Here is a 16,424-nt window from a genome sequence, read left to right on the forward strand (position 1 = left end):
CCAATAACAAAAGAGGAACTATTAGAATATCAGTTAAGTGAGACCTGCTTGTTGGGGGAGGTGTTGTTTGTTGGGTATCTTTGGATTTACACTGCAGCTGTGTATTTGTATATTGCATTTGTAGTGATTAAACTGGAACAGTAAAATAGCATGAGGTATGCATATCTAAAAATAAAAATGTTTTATTCCATAGTCTGTGAGACAAGGCCATTTCTTGGACAACTCCAAACAAACAGGAAAATATCTTCCTAATAAATTTACAGCTATTTGGGTATTTGTAGCTTATAAATAAAACATTACAGATGTTTACTATGAGTTATTACTTATTTGCATTTCACATATTCAGAATATATTTTTTCACCTCTCCATTAGAGGATACACAATACACAGACAGGATGGTAGAGGGCTAAGAGGTCCAGAACTGTAATACTTAGCATAGATGCAAGTCTGGGAAGAAGGCCATAGAATAGCTGAAGCTGAAAAGAGGTGTCCAGCTTTTGCTTTCCATATCAAAGCCTTTATTTTGATTGACAAGAACCTTCCTGAGACAAGAAAAGCTTCCCGTGGGATCACTTTTCAGACTACCAGTTAATGATAAACAGTGATACTTCAGTATGTAAGCAACTCTAACTGCCTTGACACAAAAGAATACCAGAAACGTTGCTTTTATATCATGATATTCATGATACTGGTCTCATGACCTGCTCGGTGCCACCTTCTTGGTCTGACCTAGCTGTATGTATGATAGCTAGTCATCCCCACGTATAACATTTGATGCATTGACCTTCTGAGATCCCTTCCAAAGTGAACTGTCCTGTGATCTTGTGATCCCTTTGATTCTTCCTATTAGTTGGTTTAACATTTCTTTTGAGCTTTCACACCAGCAGAGAAATTGCCCATAAAAATCTGCTATAGGTACATAGAACTTTCTCACAGAGGAGGGAATGATGATGCTTCTGACCTATGGTCAGCTTTAGAAAGGTTAGCAATGAACTATCAGATAGTTTCTCAAATGTAGGGGAAAAAAAATCCAAACAAATTACTTAGCATGCTGTAAAGCCAAATTAAAACTAGGACAGAAAGCTTTTGGGGGAATAGACACATGCTAAATAAAAGTGGCTGCTGCCACTGCCACCCTGCAGGGCCTTACAAGATATCATGGAATGTGTCAATGTGATTTATTTTTATGAATTATTCCTATGGGCATTATGTATGTATTCTGTGAAGATTAAAAGGAGTTATTTCTTTAGAGATGCTACATTAAGAATCACCATAATGTTATCATTTAATTTTGTAAAATAAATTATTTCACTCACTGAACATAGATCAGTATAATAGAATAATTTTTTTATATATATATATTCCATCATAGAATAATTCACAAGGCTGAATACATTTTTAAAAGCCAATGAAGTTAGAAATGAAACAGATGAGGCAATAAGCAAAAATATTTTCCTCTTTTGAAGCAATATACTCGGAGACCTATTTCCTGTATTGTAGGATTTAATTTTCCTAATGATATCTGTTAGCCCTTCAGGAACTTAGGAAGCGGTTCCCACTATTGCCCACATTTTTAAAAGAGGTTACCAGTCTGTTAGTTGCCTGTAGAGGCACTGGTTTCAGAGTGTCTATCATTTCAACCCACACTGAGCAAAACTATGCTTATCTCAAACCCATATTTCCAGTAGGGTTTGTACCTTTCTAATAATCCGTATTGAAGGTCACATGGCACTTGATATAGGACTACTATGCAAATTTCTATAATCATGAATTACAATTGAATATTTTTCTGTGCAGTGCAGTACAGAAGCTTCAAGAAGCATATAGCCTATCTGTTTCAGCATCAGGAAGCATTCAATGACTGGCCTGTAGAGTCTGCACTGATTACCTTCTTGCTTCTGACTGTAGTTACCAATTTCCAGCAGAGTATGTGTATTTCTAACAGGTGCTGATTTCAGTGTAGACTGCTCCCTATGCTTGTAGTCATTGCTGTCTGGGAAAATTATTGGTGGGTGCAGAACGACTGCCAGAAATCTCTTTTGCTAAACCTTCTAGGACTAAACTTGGCTGTTGACTATGGCTAATACCCACGCTGAAGGGCTCAACTCCAAACTGCGCTCACTTTGTCAGGTACAACCTGAATGTTTAAAGCTTTAGGCAATATAGAAAGTTTCACTCCTGTGCATGAGAGGACATGAAAATAATCCATGCTTCCACTTTATACATAAAGCAAATATCTACTCCTAAATAAAAAATCTCTCATGACTGATTTTGAAGATCAATAGTTCATTTAATTTTGTAAATTAGTGTAAGTAGACAATGATTGTCTTCTTTTCGTATTGTTTTTTTTTCCCTTCCTGTCTTGTAGTGTGTTATGATTAGGGGAGACTCTTGCTTCTTAGAATTATTGTGCCTTCATCATTAAATGCAAATTTTTGTGGCAGACCACTTATGCATGAGAATGTAACTGCACTTGTGCATTAGTTATGTACATACATAACTACATACATATATATGTTAACTATAGCACAAGGTACTTAAAAAGACATATTAGAAAATAATTGAAACATTATTTATTAGATCAAAATTTGTGTTTAACACATACAAGGTACTTACTTGAGTACAGGGTCTCTTTCATATAGATTTAGTTCTAATTAAATGAGCTTCCTATAAAAATCCATGGACAGAAAAGCGAAAGAAATGCAGAAAATTGATTCTGTCACATTCTGGAGTAGTTATAAGGCAATTTATCACTTATGAAGGGACTTAAAAGCTCATGAGCATTTGGGGCACCACGTATCAGAAAGGAAATCAAGTTCATAAATGACTCGCCAAACATTACAGGAGAAGAATGATCCAGGGTATGTTAGAGAATTGTGATATATGTCCAAAGGCTGTTGCAGAGTAACAAAGAATCTGGGGAATGAGAAGCATGTGTAACATTCTCCTGTATTCTTTATGTGTGTATTCTTTTTATGTTGCTAATTGTACAAAAACACACAGGCTTAAAAATCAGTCATATAAACCTGTGTGCTCTGCATCAGGACCCTGAGCACAGTAACAACCTCTCTGTAATTAATCTGACCAGCCTCACCTGAGGTCTCCCCACACCTTTGAACAGGGAGTCTTATTTAAGCTCAGGCTGGGCATTTCAATTTTTTCCTGAAATATGTCTTAGATGGCCCGCTGCTGGCTCTGTTCCTGAAGTGCTGTAGTGCGTCTCTTGATGGATGTGGGACCCTGTCTTGCCTGATGATCACTGGACCACTAACAAGACCTGTTCCTGTTGCTATCCTGCTTTGCTTGCCTGTCTCTGGTGCTGTGGAACTGTATGCTGCTGGTGAGGTCCTTGCCCAGTCTGCACTGTAACCACCCCTTAGCTGCCAGCTCAGCTTTCCTTAGGGAGCAACCTGCTCTTGTTGTTCCCTGCCATAGTGTTTAAGCTGCATGCCTAAAAAGAGACACTGGGAAAAGAATTCCTGTATTGCTAGAAATGCGGAAAGCTTGTTGTTCAGTAAAGCCTTCCCTCCTTTTATGATGGAAAAGTATGCTGCAGCTGGACTGATGGTCATTGTCTGGCTTTGCTGTTAGCACCCCGTTCCTCAGAACCTCAGGTAGCTTTGGAGTCTACACAGACCAGTGCAGGATTACACAGTATATGATACCACTCAGGTAATTGCTGTTGTAATAGTGAGAGATGACTTTTATATGAGACAAAGTTATAATAAACACACATGTTTATTTTATAATACATTAGAATATAAGCAATGGGACAATTAAAAACGTGTTTCATGATTAAGACCTGCCTTGGCCATTAAGTCTTGACCATTACATTCCCATTCTGTTGTGAGAGAACAGAACAAACATTGTGGGTTTTTTAGAAAACAAAGCTCTCCGTATTATCTGTCAGATATTTTTAAGCAGGATGGTGGCATGCCTTGTCCATTCACTGTGCAGTTTCAACTTCTAAAACATTTTAAAGAGTTTAATACTAATCAAAACTTTTTGTCCATACACAGTCTCATGGAGTTATTTATGAGTGAGGTGTTAGGAATGAGTCATAATTTTGAGATGCCATTTTTCTATAGTATATTAAATGCAAGAATATGTCAAACGTTGTCACTGAGGTTTATTGTTAAGTCTGCAGATAGCATTTTATTCAAAACAATGTTTGCTGTATCTCATATAGCTTGAAGTCTAATGAGCTTCTTTACTGCAGTCAAAGGAGAAAAGAATTCTTTCTCTGCCACGAGCAGTAGTAGTGTCAGAGATCAACTATGCTACAAACTAGCAGTGCTCATTTGCAACTACACATTGAGCAGTTGTGGAGTTTCTTTGCCACTATATCTTTATCCCTAATGCAAGACTGATGAATAATGATGCTACATAGCTGGCTCTTCTCTAGTGGCCCCAGTCTCAGCCTCTCATTTACTGTACATTAAAGCAGCTACATTCTCTTCCATGGGCTAAAAGGTTTAGATGTCTACCTGAATTTGTAGCCTATTCCAGGTAGGTATGCTTTGCATTAGGCAAGCAAGTGCTTTATCTCACATATGCATGGTTATGTATAGAATTTGTCACTTACTGAAGTGTTACTGGGGAAAAAAATCACAGCTGCTAAGACAGGCATGGAAATGCGACTAATCTGTGTTGGGTTTCAGTTACCTTAGTCCATAAGACTGTGAGGCTTTGTGCATCATGAAGACCCTACTGTATAATTCAAACTCTTTCATCTAGAGAACGGCCTAAATAAGCAGTACAAGAACACAAGTAGCCTCTAATTCGTATAAGTGGAGGCATTCCTTTAGTTTTGATCTTCATGCTCTGAAGTATGCAGGGTTTGTGAAAGTGGTGATAAAACCACTAGTTTTTCAGGGTTGATTTGAAATTACATACTACCCAGATCACACTGAAACACCACTAAAGTCTGTGAATATTATTGACAACTGCAAACCAGCTACAATCTTTTCACACACCCTTCTGCAGGCCTCCCCAGTTGTGGTTTATGAGAATCAATATAATTTGTGCTTTCTAGAAAAGAGGACTTGAGGACTTGATTCTACATGTGGTGTGTATTTGTCTAAGCTATAAAAATACTATGGAAGGAGAGGCCCAAGGCTAAAATAGCAGGTGTTTTTCAAGCTAGAACTGAAATCAATTGGCGGCACTGCATGGGGGGAACCTTGCGCAGTATCTTCCTGAACTCTGTTTGACTTAAGCAAGTGTCGGCAATCGTTATTTTCATGAAGTTAAGTTTATCTATTTTTTTTCAAGAAGTTATAAAAAATATCATTTTTAATCAGGCCTTTTCATGTTAAAAAAAAAGCATTACCTGGGCTTCCTGACAGTTAGAAAAATCTGATCTTTTTTGGGATACAAGGAAAAGTTAATGTGAAATTGCAGATCTTTTCTAAGTGTTTTGAGCAGTGGCTTTATGATTGCAAAGTCAGTCATTTTTTTTTCATGGCTCACTTTTCAGTATCAGAACTATGGGTGGCATCAGGTGTCTAGGTTTTGCACCATTTAAACCTGGCAGCTGTTTAATTTACCTTTGTTGCATAATAAAACCTTCTTGGAATAAAAAGGGACAACTTCAGTAAGACTAGTCAGAGCAGGATCACTAGATGCTACTTTAGCTGCATTACACAGTTGTTCTTAGCATTTCACTGGGTACAGGTAACAATTTCAAAGGCAGATTCTCTAGGTTTCTGAATTCTTTATGCTCCTCAGCCAGTAAAGAAAGACTAGAAACAAGGTTGACAGCCAAGCAGAAAATGAGCGAAACAGGATGCAACAGCTCACCACCTATAACTGCCGATCTTAATGAGGAAGTGACTACAGCACCCTAGGGTAGGGTTGGTGAAGGTGACCCTAGTACTCTGGGTCACTGCTAAGTAGGAAGGATTATAGCATTCCCCAGGTTGCTGACATCTGCTATAGCCAAAGCAGAACTACAACAACAGATACTTTGTAGTACTCTTTCAGTTCCTCTTGCCTCCCTACCTAGCAGAAATTTGCTACAGCAAAGAATTACATAACCATTTTAACAAGATTTCTTGCAGTAAGGAGTGCCTTTGTCCTGGCTGCAGAGAAGGTTACTGTCTGGGCTGATTACTGTCTTTCATGCTACTCTTCATCAGTTGTTGATTTACTATAGGCACTGCTAAGCAGTGCTCAGGTTGGTCAGCATGAAGATTCTTCTTGTTATCATGACTGAGGGTTTACCCCATCATTTTTCACCCATGTTTGTCATTGTGGAGGTAGATCATATTTCCGGGTGCTGTTAAGCAATTACATTTCAAAAGGATCAGGAATGTATCTTGCCTTTTTTTAAGCAGGACAAACCTGATTCTTCTCAGTGGTGCTCAGTGACAGGTTAATAGGCAACAGGCACAAACTGAAACATGTTAAATTTCATCTAAATGCAAGAAAACACTGTGAAGGTGGCTGAATGCTGGAATATGTTGCTGAGAGTGATTGTGGAGCCTCCATTCTGGGAGGCAAGGCCCTGGGCAACCTGCTCTAGCTGACCCTGCTTGAGCAGGGGCACTGGACTAAACTTAAGTGTCTTCCAACCTCAACTACTCTGTGATTCTGTAATTAGACCACCTTCTTTAATGCAGCCATCACATGATTTATGTCTTTTACTTTGAGATTGGATAACTGTAATTGATTCAACAGGGCAAGGCCCCATGACCACTGAGAATATGAAGCTGTTAGATATTCATAGCCTAAGGGTGAAAATGAGCTACATAAAATCAAACAAATCGCATTAGTGCTTCATATCTATCCTGACTTGGGTGTGTTTGAGAAGGAATCTAAAAGAGTTGGGCTGATGAGATGTTACCATCCTGGAATTGCCCTAAATGAGAGACCACATCTCTCCTCCTCTGTTCTGCACAGTGAGCCAGAGAGGTAACAGGGCTAGCTGCCTTGCCACTGGCAGAACTGTCTGCCAGCATCTCTCCCCATGGGCATGCTTTCCCCTCTGGTCTTCAATAGGCAGCTGTTGGTAAGTCAAGCTAGTTTAAAAAGCTGCAGGAGCTTCAAAGGAGGTGTTGCTGAGAAGATTCTCTTTGGAGTTAGCAAGGTGCTTTTACTCTTTCAAATGTTTTGAGGACAAGCACTATCTGCTGCTTGCTGCACAGCTTTTGTAGGCTTTACTGGTTTACAAAAGGGTATGAGGAAGATCACAAGCATTCTGGTTGAAAACATCCTTTGTCTTTGCACATTCCAAATAAACAGTTTAAAATTCAGCTTCCTTAGACTCTTTTCTTCTTCTAGATGTTAGAGATTGTGTCATTCAGTTGTGTTGGAATATTTCCCCCCCATTTCAAAAGCTACCCATACAGAGATGTTTGGCTTCCCTTCAAATGGAACAGTATAAAAAAAACCCGAAACTGCTGAGCACAGGGGTTAGCAACAGTTGCCCTTTGAAGTGATTGATACTTGAAAATTACTAGGGGACTGATACATATATATATGCATACACACACACACTTGTGAAAATGGAACAACAGGTACAGCAGAGAGGCCATGATGAAAATCAGGTTTGTATTATGACCAGTTGGACTCAATGAAATGCGGTCAGATTATTAGCAATAAAACTTGCACAGATTATGGAGTCAAACTTATCTGCACAGAGAAGCCTCTGTTGTACTGGCTTGGAGGAATGCGGTTGTTTAACAAAGAATTTGCAAGAAAAAAATAGCTCACTTAAAAAGTTAGATGCAGAAGACTAGAGATTTTGATGTTATGCTTCCAAATGTGAGCAGAATGTGTTGGGTTTTTTTAAGTGTGCTTTTCAAGCTCCTTTCAAGGGATAGCAGTTCTAAAAAAAAAAATCAACCCCCCAAAATTTATAAGCAAATAATTGATCGGTAATTTTTAATGTTCTTCCTATGCCATTGGAATTAATTGTATGTATTATCTATTTCAAATGTTACAGCCTTAATAAAAACTGAGTATGTATTTAGCCAGTCCTATTAGTATGAAGTTACATGAGGCATTAATACACCAAGACCCCTCCTTCCCTATACCCCCAGAAAAATGATCCCCTTTCTTATCTTTCCAGTATAGCAAGCTCTTTTATCCATATCTTTTACAAGCTGCTGTTGCCACTATTCCCCTTCATGAGTCTTGACAGCTGACTCAAGTTGATGGCCACACTTCCACTGACTGCTTTAGAGTAACTGCCAAACCTGTTTCATACTGTAAGATGGGTGCTGTCTGTAACTCCCCCTTTCTGAATTCGCTCCTAGTATGTGTATAATTTATATATATGTTATTGTGGAAATGATATATGTGTAAAGTGTGGAAAGGAAAAAAAAAAAGCTTTTTTTCTTTGCTCTTTTGCTGAAATAGTCAAATCTTCAGGAGTTAATGCAGAACTCCTATGCCTAGTGTGGCTAAAACAGGTGAAAAGGACTGTGTTTTGAAAGCAAACTTTTCTACTACAAAAAAAAAAAGGAGGGAAAATGAGTTGAGGATGCTAATCAAACAGTAGAAAAAGTCCCTAAGGAAGTTATGATTGTGTTGAATGTGTGATCCAGGCCAGTTTTTGACTGAGGAAATAACAGTTACATTAGTTAAAACACACAAGGTGTGGGCTCAGAAGCAGAGACTATTGGTAATGGTTATTGTGTTTTGCAGACAATAGGAAGCAGGGTTTTGACTGGCCATCTGGTCTGCACTCTATAGCTACAGCTGTGTTAGCTAGCTTAGAGGAGGAGCTGCAGCTGTGTAATGAATATATACAGCGTAGGAGGGTGTGATATTTATGGCAAAGATAAGAATTGATGAAAAAGTAGCACTGGACATGCTTTAGGTTTAACGTGTCATTTCAAATCCTTTTGTCTATGATTCAATGCTGGACATTTCCTTAAAATATTCACAGACCTGAAATAAGATATTCAATTCATAACTCTGCTGTAGTATGTGTGAATACAAATGCTAGAACTTGGTATACAGTTTCCCAGGTCTAATTGTTCTAAGCATAGTTACACAAGCACAGATATTTTTTTTTTCTGCCAAGCAGAATGATCAGAAGTTTTTGGTTTGATAGCTCAGTATCTAAGAATTACAAATGTCTTTTAAATAGCTCAGAACTGTGAATACTTTGAGCACAATTCATTTTATATTATTCATGCTGATGAATCAGACCCAGAATTAGAGATGGTCTGGGCACCTGGGTAGAGCAAAAACTTGTCATCACAAGCATCTTGACTGATGTAACTTATTGGTATTTATACTTCAGTAGAACAAATATATACAATTTTTTTTTAATGAGACATACGTATATATACAGCAGAGGTTAAACATATTCTACCTACTGCCCCTTCTACAGAGGTGGTGAATAAGTAATTTGAATATAACTTTCTAAAGATACACCTTTCCCTAGAGAACACTATTTAGCTGCCACAGGTAAAACTATTTGCAACGGCCCATATACTGGTAGAGATGTACAAACCTGCCCACCAGTTACTAGCAGACAGGAGCTAACACGCGGTTGCCACAGCACACAGTAGTAGCAAGAAATTAGCCTGTAACTGGGTGGAAAAAGAATTGCCAGCAAGATTTGCTTTCTGCCTTGTAAAAGAAATGTACCTTGGATGGTAGACACTGCCTTGGAAAAAATACTCAGCTAGAAGCCCTTGAATAGGGAATTAGTCACATTCCTGGTTGCTTTTCCTGTGCCCAGGAGAGTTTGTGACAAGCACAGGCAAGTGTGAAAAGCTTTGATAATAAATCTAGAGATAACATTCATCTGAAGAGTTGGTGTCCCTGGAGCATGGAGGGCAAGTGTTATTCTCTAGTATTCCTTAAAATACGCAGAGCAAATGGGTATTATTCTGCTTATGAAGACATTTCTCAGAAATCTGGTTCTATAAAGTGTTACTGCCCTAAGAAGTACTACAAGAGACTTAACACCCTGTGCCTTCAAGAAGCATTCATTCTCAGTGAAAAAAAACGGGTCACAGTAAAACCTTAGATACAAGGGTGGACGCAAGTAGCTGGCATTTGTTTCTCATTTGCATTTATCTTATTTCATTGCAAATTTTAATTCATCTCTTCCAAATGAATATGGAACATTTCATTTGCTGATCTTTTGCATTAATGTGGTCAATATAATTGGAGCTGAAGTGAGCTGTTTGCCAGATTTTCTAACTGCTGCCAAGAAAAACTTGGGTGTCATTTTAGAAAAATCCATGGGTGGAGGAGGAGGAGATCATGACCATCTGTCTATGCATCAAAGGCTAAATCATTATAGGGGAAAAATAACTTCTCTGTTGTGTTTGCCAGCCATGTTCCCCTTTAAAGTAAGTTCAGTTAGTAACTTTTGAAGATAAACATTTTCAAAATTGTCCTGTGGGCTCAAACATTTCTTGGAAGGAAGTTGGGGAAAAATTTAAAGGTCAAAAATGTAATTTTGGAAGTGAATGAGGTAGCAGGAGGATAACATTAGAGAAAAATTATACAGTCTCCTTGGAATCTTCCCAAATGCTGTTGCATCCCTTTCAGTTCCAGGATCTAACAAGTATATCGAAAAGGAAGCAGAGTCTCTTACTTGTCCTGCAAAGTATATGCATGCCATGCCTTGTAGCATTTACAGACTTCTTGACTTAACATTTAACAAAGGGACAACAGACTAACAGCATTTGAGAGAAGTTACAGTAAATATGCACCTGGACCTACCTGAGCCTTAGCACTTCTGTTGTCAGTCAAGATAATAGTCTGAAAAGTAAACATTCTGCAAAAAAAATTCCATAGAGGAGAGGTGTATTACCTGTAGTATAGCTAACACTTTGCTCTTTTTATTTGGTTGCTTTTTTATTTAATGCACTGCAAAATTAAAATCTTGGCATCATGTTGAAATCCATCATAAAGAGCTAAACTATGAATGTCTTTGAAAAGCCATCAGTCCTTCAAACCAGCAGTCACTTGCAGGAGTGCTGTGGGCTCCTTTATTGTTAGTCGCTGTGACATAAAGGTCTCTATGATGAGAGTGAAATGACAGCAAATTGATAATGGCAGTAACCATGGGAGTTCTGTTTAGACTGCCACTTCCAGCATTGCTACTGTTCTAGTTGAGTCCACTACAGTAACTGCTTTAGTTCAGATAAGTTCTACCTTCTAGCATATATTCTCATAAAAATGTTTGCATTTTGTAGGGTATGACATCTAAGTCCAGACATTGTTGGTTAAAATATTGCTTTGGCTTCTTTGAGCAGGAATTCTTCATAGTGTCAGTCTTCAAAGGGAAGATTTACAGTTCTTATCAGAAGCATGGGATTTCTCTTTGTATTGAGGTTCTGAATTCTCTCTTCCTTTGAAGATAAGAAACCCCTGCTATCACAGACTTTATCTGAATACGAATGGTTCCCTGGATTTGATAAAATGTTTAGGACTACTAGGATCAAATCTTAAATATGTGCACATTGAGAGTTCAAAAGGTGAATTAATTTCACCTTTGTATGCTTGCTATTCTTGACTCCTGTCTTTCCTGACAATACATAGTAAAATTTAAAAATGTAATTTAGGATATTTATGGCTTTTTAGAGCTATACTTCATGTTCTGCTCCAACATTTTAAAATAATAAAAAAAAATTATAGGCAGATCAGAGTGTGACTTTTGGGAAAATAATCTGTTGCTTATTTTTAATAAATGCAAAACCAAGCACAAGTGAATTTTCTGTGCAACCAAATGTCAGTAACGTGTTTCACATACATGAAATGGAGCAAACACAATTTTAACTTGCATTACACCAAACAGTGGGCCACAGCGTTTGACCACATCTGGAATCTCTGAAGAGATATATATATCTGTGTATTACAAGTTTTTTTCTAACAGTAACTACAAAGTATTACCTTAGCCCCAGGTAATAAAATGCCAGCATAAAAATAAATGGAAAGATATAACTGACTAAAATTTTCAAGAGTTATTGACAATTCAGACAAATTATCCTTCTATATTACCAAGGTTGAATGGTATCTTGAAAACGCAAATTCTGCACCTTCTCTATAAAAACAAAATTTGTTCACTGCAGTGATATGTCTGGGTTTGCTAAATGTTCATTTGCATCAGGCTTCTTGCTTGAATTGTATGTTGATCACCTTTTTAAGCTTTTAGTCTTTAATTTTAAGTTAACAGTGCAACAGGATTTGTGTATTTAAAAAAAATAATCAAAAGTTAAGAGTAAAACCTAGTAACTAAGCACTCCTGTAACACTTGCAGAAACCTGATGGTAAAGAATGAATTGGTTTCATTATAATGAAAAGTGTGTGTGTATATATATATATATATTTACACACAGACACACACAGTTTCAGAACATTCTCCTAAGTTTTTTTTTTTTAAAAAAACAGACAAGAGTAGATACCTTTCTGCCCTGCCATTGTGTCACAGTGTACATTGTCAACAAATAGTTGACCATGAATAGTACAATTTACTGTCTGAGCTGAATGAGTAAGGCAGGAGTGTTAGAAATCGGCATGGAGGATTGAATTGGAAAACTGCCAGAAGTTTAAGGGCCACATCTATTTTGCATAAAATGGAGCAGATGGTAGCTGACTTAATCTTTGATACCATGGTACAGTCCACCGAGATTATAAATCCCAGCATGAAACACTGCATTTCTTTCTTGCATTGAGCAGGTGATAAAGGAAGATACAACGTATCTTGTAGATACTTTGCAACACCTACTTTGAAAACAGGCTCTATGCTGTATTACTGTTTCTCATCTAGATTTTTCTAGCAGGAGTTCTATTTTTAGCACTACAAATAATAGCATACAGTTGATTAGTAACTGCAATTAATTGGCAGTTTCTTGGCCACGTTATTGGAGCTTTGCCTATGCTGGCCTAGAGATTTATCTCAGGAAGCCTTTTTGCTGTGTTACCACAAGCATTTATAACTATTCCATTGTTATATTTGATCTGTCTGATGCCATTCACAGACATAATCAGATTCAACCAATAGATCAAATGCTGAGAGTCAGTATTTGAAATTCTTACACTGCTCAAAAAGCTTGTGGGACATTAACATATTATGAAGGAGAGGATGTCTTAGATTGTCCCTGAGGACCACTATCTAATAGCTATTTAACATGCCACAAATGGTTAAGACTGTCAGCTATTTTGGTTGAAAGTATAAGAAATTTAGAACCTAATTCAGCAAATCTTAAATTTAACAGTAGGTCCTCACATATTAAGCAAAGCAAGTAAACATGTGAAATAAATACTTTAAATAGAAATCTTAATGTGTACATCAAAATTCCAGGAAATCCACACCATCTACATACGCAGACTATGGAAGTATATGACATAAAAATGTGTTATGGGTAGTACTGAATCTGTCACTACTTGTAGATGTCTCTGTGCTGCACCATATCAAATTAATGCTGAGTATGATTTGTGATGTAATAGAAAGGATTTTGACTGGTTTTAGTTCCATTGCTGAAGTTCAGGTACAAAATATTAATCTGAAAATAATGGTATTCCAGATGGAAGAAGGCTGATCTCTTAAGTCAAAAGAAGTGAAATATAGAGTAATTTTGTCAGCTGTCCACAACTTGTTCACACAGTGCAAAATCCATTGGATATCTGATAACAAAAATTGTGTTCTTTTGTGCTTTGGCAATACTTACACATTTTCTGTCACAAGATTTAAAATATAGGTGCCAGAATACTCCTAAACTTCTGGAATATCCAACTACTATACTGTACTATATTTGGGCATATTTTACTTTCATGTACTTTGTAGATCCCTACAAAGGCACGTATGGGCTGTGACAGATTTTTGGTGTAACTACTTTGTAAGAAAATAGTTCAAATCTGATAACTGATCTGTTAGTAGAAAGGTGACCTAGAAAGTACTTAGAATGTGTAACTGCTAGTGCTTCTATATCTGTTTCCTTTAAAAAAGGAAAATGGACAACGTTTTGTCATCCAAAGTTAAAACCAGTATTATTCAACACTTGTGAAGCCCAGCCTTAGCCTGTCTGCTTTGCTCTGATCCGACTGCACAGAGCAAACAGAAATCTGGGTGGCTTAAAAAAAAAAAAAAGTGGAGAGTTCACTGGCATTTCTGAATGTCTTTCAGTTGCTGCTCCCCTTCTCCCATGTAGGTGCTGCTGAACAATGGACATAACTTTGTAGCTCTGTATTGCTTGTCAGAATCTCTGGCTAAACCCTTAAAACTGAGAGCTGAGGGAAGCTCAGTTAGATCCTTTATTGGAGCCTGCTTGGGGCTGTAGCTCTCACTGTTAGTACTATCCCGTTTGTCATGAATAGTTCCAATCTCATGACGTGGTAAAGCTACAGAGCCGAAGAGTTGTATCCATTGCTTCAACTGGAATAGCATTAGAGCTGCTCTTATTCATGCCAGGGTCTGACTCAGTGTGAAACCTAAGGGGCATCGCTGCAGACTAAGGGGTAGTTACTAAGGTTTACCACTTCTGATGAGAACTGCCCTGAGCCTATATTAGCAGGAATATTTCAGTTTTATAGATGGGAGAAGCAGAGAGAGATCAATTTCTTTCTTTCGATATTACAGACAGTTTAGCATTGAGGAATTTCAGCTCTTCTCCTAAAAGAAACACAAAAAATCAAGGGGAAAACCATTTAGAAACAATTGCAACTGCATCTTTTCTCTCCTTTTAAGAATTGTTTCCAAGCAATGGCTTCCTCTCACAGCTTTTAATACTTAATTAGTCATTTTCATCAGCATGGAGTTGTTCTAATATGTTACTTCTAAGTTCTGATTATGAAATACGATGGAATTCTAAATATTTAACGTGAATAGGATTATTAGCAATGTGCCCTTGTTGCGTGCTGCATTGTTATCCTCTCTAGTACTATAAAATATACAGTGTACCTGTAGCAAAGAGACCTTAGTAGAGTATACAGATGGAATTGAATTCCTAAAGCAGTCTTAGGTCTGCAAGTGTTATTCTCAAGATCTCAATACAGCCTTTTTAGATTATTATACATGAACATCAGAGAAAAAAACCTTTCTCCATCTTTTTAATACAGTAAGTCCACGTATTATTCAAAGATATACTGGTACAAAATTACCAGTTTGATTACACTCTAGAATTGAAAAGACCATTAAGTTTTGGTTGGTGTTCATTAACATAAAGTTTATTATTTAATATTTTACTGTATGGGATATCTTTCTTGCAGATTATAATGCCCCTCAGATTATTCTGGGTTCTTTGCTCACCATTTTAAATGATTTTTTCTAATATTCTTAGAGAAAAGTTAGACTCTGCCAAAGGCATATAGAGAAATACTCTAATTTGAAATTGAATAGTACAAAACATTACAGTTTAAGACTGAGAATCATGTAGTGAGATCTTTTGTTTATGTATTAAACCACTGAATGAAGATTATTATAATATATCTGATAGTCAGTGGAAGAACACGGGGTAGAAAGCCTCCTAGATTATTTGCTTTGGCACTGGTGGTTTTGAAAAGAGAAATCCATGCTGCAAGCAAATCAGATTTTTGTTTACAAGTTGATAGATGGAAAAAGGACATATACTTTATGCCTCCTAAGGTAAGCTTTTCCCACCGAAAGAGCTAATTCTAGGTTGGCATTATATTTACAATGGTTGAAATTAAAATTCTATTGGCCACTTCAAAAATGTAGCAAGTCAGTGTGGGATTTTGATACAAGCAAGATATAAAAATAGACCAGCAGCCCAAAACATTTACTGCTCATAGGCAGATATGCAACGAAAAGCCTGCAATGTATTTAGGGCTGTGTTATAGATCAAGTTCTACGTTAAACCATCTGTGGGAAGAGAAAGATCATGACAAAGTCAGATTTTCTTTATAGAACAGCTGGTGAGACCAACAAAGTTACTCATATGACAGAGAAACAAATTAGCAGCAACCATAGAGGTAGGCTGCAGTAAGAATGAGTAAAATGTATTATATAGTGGTCAAAAAGAACATGAAATGAAGCTATTTGTGAGTTGCTGGAGCAAAGTAAAATACATGGTTCATCTCGTGTAGTATAAGCAAGAGCACTGCTTATGAAACAAACTACCTACCTCCTTTTAAGCTGCCCGTTGTTCTCAGCTCCACTAGAGACAAAGATCAGGTCAGTAGCCGGGTGTCAGTCACTGGTCCCCACAGCCTTGATTGCTGTGTAAATCACAACAGTCCAACTGGGACTGCTGCTGCAGAAGCTGGTTTTCATGTCTTGTATCTTGTCTCACCTCTGTTAGGCTCTGTCACAGACCAGCTATCTGCTGTGCTCCAGCTTCCATTCAGCCATCCCTTATCCTTCTGGATCTTGACCACTGCAGATATAAAGCACATCAAGGGCATTTTTAAAGCTTTTTTTCTCATTAACTGAGGCCCTTCCTTACTGCATTCTTCAGCCTCATTTTGAGGTTGTGTCTAGCTGACAGTTA

The 16,424-nt window shown here is 37.5% G+C and overlaps 1 long non-coding RNA gene across 1 annotated transcript in view; it reads right to left on the reverse strand.

Moving 5' to 3' along the window:
- Positions 1 to 538: 538 nt before the first annotated feature.
- LOC308067584 overlaps positions 539 to 16,424 on the reverse strand; it is a 29,029-nt gene continuing 13,143 nt past the window's right edge. Inside the window, exons 2-3 of the long non-coding RNA XR_013929671.1 lie at positions 16,059 to 16,310; positions 539 to 14,587 (exon numbers count right to left, since the gene is read on the reverse strand). This is a non-coding gene — a long non-coding RNA (uncharacterized lncRNA). The remainder of the gene's footprint in view (positions 14,588 to 16,058; positions 16,311 to 16,424) is intronic.

This window comes from Falco punctatus (genome assembly GCF_963210335.1).
Source record: "Falco punctatus genome assembly, chromosome: 7".
Classification (NCBI taxonomy): Eukaryota; Metazoa; Chordata; class Aves; order Falconiformes; family Falconidae; genus Falco; species Falco punctatus.